The sequence below is a fragment of the Sprattus sprattus genome (assembly GCF_963457725.1).
Source record: "Sprattus sprattus genome assembly, chromosome: 3".
Taxonomy (NCBI): domain Eukaryota; kingdom Metazoa; phylum Chordata; class Actinopteri; order Clupeiformes; family Clupeidae; genus Sprattus; species Sprattus sprattus.
Window position 1 is genome coordinate 44878339 of NC_137922.1, and position 5000 is coordinate 44883338.

The 5000-nt window shown below is 41.7% G+C and overlaps 1 protein-coding gene across 7 annotated transcripts in view; it reads right to left on the reverse strand.

The window, feature by feature from the left end:
- qki2 (QKI, KH domain containing, RNA binding 2) overlaps positions 1–5000 on the reverse strand; it is a 47434-nt gene that overhangs the window by 41494 nt on the left and 940 nt on the right. Inside the window, exon 1 of one of the 7 annotated variants that reach the window (XM_080835100.1) lies at positions 3738–3859. The exons of the other annotated variants lie outside the window; for them this stretch is intronic. The gene's annotated coding sequence lies outside the window, so the exon portion shown is untranslated. Of the gene's footprint in view, positions 1–3737; positions 3860–5000 lie in introns of those variants that run through there. 7 annotated transcript variants of the gene reach the window in all.

A 5000-nucleotide genomic window follows, 5' to 3' on the forward strand; every position in this document is an offset into this window, starting at 1 on the left:
TCTCCTCTCCTCTCCTCTCCTCTCCTCTCCTCTCCTCACGCACAAATCGCTGACTGGCCTTAACACACACACAATGCATGTTCCGTTCGCGCACGCCAATGCACACACACAACACGCCAAAACAGCTCTCCTCTCCCACACACTATTTAATCAGAGAGCTTTGCATGCATGCCCCCCCCCCCCCCCCCCCCCATCTGTACCCTTTGACCCCCATGACGGCGGGCCTGGTTATGCCTCGTACTGTGGGGTGGATGACGATGCGCAGCCCTAGTGATACAGCTATGACACCTGGCTGGCTACACAAGGCTGTGTTAGGAGCCGCTGCTGTAACTGTGGCTAGGCCTTATGCTGGCTACACAAGGCTGTGTTAGGAGCCGCTGCTTTAGCTGTGGCTAGGCGTTATGCTACCATTATGTAGACCCCGACTGGACCAGAGGCCCAGGTAAGCGGGTGGGAGCTTGTCCTTGTGCTGGATCCAAGCCCAGGTATGCGGCTCCCTGCTGTGTCTTACTTACTCAAATAATTCAATTTGCCGGGCACCGGGAGGGATGTTCCCCCATGGGGACGTGTGTTGGGAAAACTCAAGAGGCAGGGGGGAAAACACACACAAACTCAAAATACACACACACACACACACACACACACACACTCAAAAACCCACACACACACACACACACCTCGATCTCAGGGTAATCTATAAGGTCTCTATGACTTCAAAAATAAGCTCTGCTTGATTCTTGGCTGCAGTTCTGTGTAATGAAAAGCAATCGAAATAAGGATCTGAGTTTGCTTGGGAGTGAAAGCATAGTCTGTAGTCTGTGTGTGTGTGTGTGTGTGTGTGTGTGTGTTTGTGTGTGTGTGTGTGTGTGTGTGTGTGTGTGTGTGTGTATGGGTATGCATGTATGCATATGTGTGTATTATTCTATTCATGTGTCTGGTCATGTATCTATCATATATTGTGTATGGGCCATTCTACCGAATTGGTGCAAAGTCAGGTCGGAAATATTTGGATTTTTTTTATGTTTTATTCCCAAAACTTTGTCCGTATGTATATTGTACCATATCTAAAGTACACTTATCTAGTAAAAGAACAGTCAATTTTTATATTGTATTTTCAGAATGTGTTGGAATGTTTTTCCTCTTCCAAAAATTGTCACTACCGAAACATCACATTTACTATAGTAAAAAAGTATTATTATTGACCTGTTCAGATTGTGTTTCCTTCCCTTCTCTGAAGAGTATTTTTACAAATATTTCTTGAAGGTTTTCACAATGAAATCCATAAAAATGAATTTTTTACCAAATTTTCAAGTTCAATTTATACAATTCATCAAAATCTAAGTGCAATATTTCTTTGTAAAATGCTAAATACTGATCATATTGATTCCAGAGTTGTTCATTGATGAAATTGAACATACATTAATCCAATCAGTATCATAACATTTTAGTTGATTACTCAATATACTTAATTTTTTACAAAACATCCTGTGTTTCGGTAGTGCTGCACTGTTTCGGTAGTGACATCCAGTGTTTCGGTAGTGACTGCACTGTTGGATGGATGTTCATTTCTCTCCCAAAATCTTCCAAAAGGTGCTCTGGGCCGCCCTTTAGTCCACACAACACATTTATTTAAAAATGATGGGATTGAACTACTTACCAATTCATTTTGTCACTACTGAAATCATCAGGTCACTACCATATGTTTCGGTAGTGACTGTTTCGGTAGTGACAATTCTAGCTAACTTTAAGCATAAATAAAGAATTCTAACAAGCACACGGCATGCAAACACATCTTTGAAGAGGTGAACACACATACAAACATAAGATTTTCCATGAAACCCCAAAAGGTTTACTTAATTGAAGAAAACATGCGTTTCGGTAGTGACAATTCTTAAGGTTACACGTCGATTTTCAGACTTTGGAACACATTTATATAAAAACTATGGGATTTAGCTACTTACCATTCAACCATGAGGGTCAGAGATGCAGTGTCACTGCATGGTCAAAAATGCAGAGTCGTGGCTAAAACACAGGCTCAGCCAATGGACTAAAACTCTTGTGTTTCGGTAGTGACATGAAAACTAGGGACATGATTTTTTGAGTATAGAAAATTGATTTAAAAATTAAACCCACAATAAATCTAAATATTCCAAGTTCTGTTTCAACCCAATCATAAAGATCTTTGAAATTAAATGATTGAAAAAAATCTAAAAAAATTGAAAAGTGTTATTTAAAGGCATTGAAATTTAGATGTCAGGGTTGGGGACAGCTACTTCCCAATAGAAAGTACCCTATAAATGATGATTTTGTATATATTTAGCTTATCACTATCTCATGTAATGCATTGGGTTTATATAGACCATAACATTTTCTAATTAAATATCTATGCCTTAATACCTAATTGTTTTGTAAATAGTTTTTATTGTTGAGGGACTGCATATTACACGAATTCGGTAGAATGGCCCGTATATGTGTAGTCATGTATGTCTATGTATGCAAGTTTAAGTATATACATGTGTGTATTAATGTATTTGTTTGTCTCATCATGTGTGTGTGTGTGTGTGTGTGTGTGTATGGGTATGCATGTATGCATATGTGTGTATTATTCTATTCATGTGTCTGGTCATGTATCTATCATAAATAGTGTATATGTGTAGTCATGTATGTCTATGTATGCAAGTTTAAGTATATACATGTGTGTATTAATGTATTTGTTTGTCTCATCATGTGTGTGTGTGTGTGTGTGTGTGTGTGTGTGTGTGTGTGTGTGTGTAGACAGTGGCAAGAATGCTGTGCAACCAGCTGCATAAGAAAGCACAATCACCTAAGTCATACTTGCACTAATCTGAATGGCTCCGCTCATCGTTTCTTCTTCATAACTAAACTCCCATGATGCCCTATAACCCGGCTAGTCTAACTGAGTGAACACTCTCTGATTTAGTGAACCTTGTCAACACACACACGCGCACACACACAAACACACACGCGCACACTCACACACACACACACACTATAACTACTTTAAGTAATACATTTGTCAGGCCACTCCTGGCCTCCCCATTGGCTTGGAACCACAGTAGTCAGCTGTATGTTCAGACACAAGCTTGTATTATAAGCTGCTTACACAGCAGTGAATGCAACAGTTAATTACTAGATGGCTCAGTCTGTGGAAATCAAATCTATGACTCTGGCTTCATGCATCTTTTTTTGCCACCTGAGCGGTTGGAAATTAAACAGCTATTCGAGATGGGCCAACAACCTGTCATCTAGACAACAACGACCAGTGTCTGCAATCCCAAAAAGTAATGTCATGATTAAGAATAACTTCTATGTGACTAGGGAAAGGAGCAGTCGTTCTTTAAAGGTGCAGGTCAGAAGAAATCGACCCACAGAAACGGAAGAACAAGACACGCTGTCTGCGAGTGCTCTTACAATGCAGGGATGTGGCCTACTGGCCTTCATTTCTGGGACCTCTGTTGAGAAACTAAACAAAACGTGGACAAAGCCGGCGACCTCAGAATTTAGGAGAAGTGAAAAGCAGTTGCTTTGCCGACGCTATTTATGACTCAGCTTTATCTGAACACTTCAACGAGTCACAATCTGCGACTCGAGAGCGAGCGAGCAGACGACGGTAAATTTAGACCTGGGAGCGGAGAGCATTTTAACGAGCCCGAATACTCTCTGGCACGCGGGTGGACAGACACACACAGACACACAGACATCCACACACACTCTACCTTAGCCAGACTGTAAATCATCTCAATCACTTTCTGAGGGACGGTTACAGAGCTGCACTTTTTATACTCAAAGAGTATCTGCAAAGGGGTTGAGAACGTAGTAAGATCAGGATGAGGTGTGTGTGTCTGGCTGCCTGTTTGCGGGAAGACAGAGGGAGGGAGGGGGAGAGAGATAAAGAGGATGATCCATCCAAGATCAATATTCATCGGTCACAGTGAGCCAACAGCCTCTAAAACAAAGTTCCCAGGAGACAAGATAGAGTTGTCATCAATGTACCCCTTACCAATCAAAAATCTTTCTTTGAGCACTTTGTCGTGTGAGGAAAGAATATATTATCTACTATTTAAACGTATCACATAGACATAAGTGACAATGTCGCGCAAATTAGCCTACTGTCGTGACATTGTGAGAACTTTACTTCAGTTCTAAAAACGTTACCCCAAAAGCTGTCAAACTAGCTTTGCGAGTAGCCTACCACATTCTTTGAGGGTTTTCTCTTCGACTAGACTATCTAAACGGATATTGCTTTTCCCCTTGCTATTCAAATATATATATCAAAAAATGAAACAGGCGATTCACATTTTTGGTTGAATGTGTGGGCCTCTGGCTCTCCACGCCCTTCGAGGCGTGAGCGGTGAGGAGCCCCCTGGTGACCGACCCGCCCGTCCCTCGCCCTACCAGAGAAGTTTCTCGGTCTCTGCTCGCCACCACCCCGACGCTTTTCGCGCAGTGACATCGCATTTAAACTATTCAGGCACGGGGGCGAGCGGTAATCATTGCGGATAGCGGGACGAAAGCTGAAAACAAGATAAACAACATTTTCAAGTGGAATATCGATCAAATCCCTCTGACCTATTTTCGTGAGCGAAATACATTTGGCTGCAATCTCTGCAAAGTTGAAAGCGTGTGTCGATAGAGGGGCCTCTGGTGACAAACAACATAATTACATCTGCAACTGTTGCGTTGGTGCTTATGTACAATGAGGTGATTGTGGAGTCGAAGTCGGGGTTCCGCTGATCTATTCAATGATAACTTCCATTGAAAACAATGGAATTACTTATCTTCGCAAACGACATCAGCCTCTGGCGTGGCTTAGACATGTAACAAGTAGGATGCATGCATAGGTGTGATTTTAGACTACAATAAAGGAAAAATGTAAGACATTGAATATAGGAGACTCCTCATTGGCCTTGATTTCATTGGATTGGTCAAATTCCCGTGATGTTGGGTTTAAGTTGTTATCCCATACTGACACCTCCAAC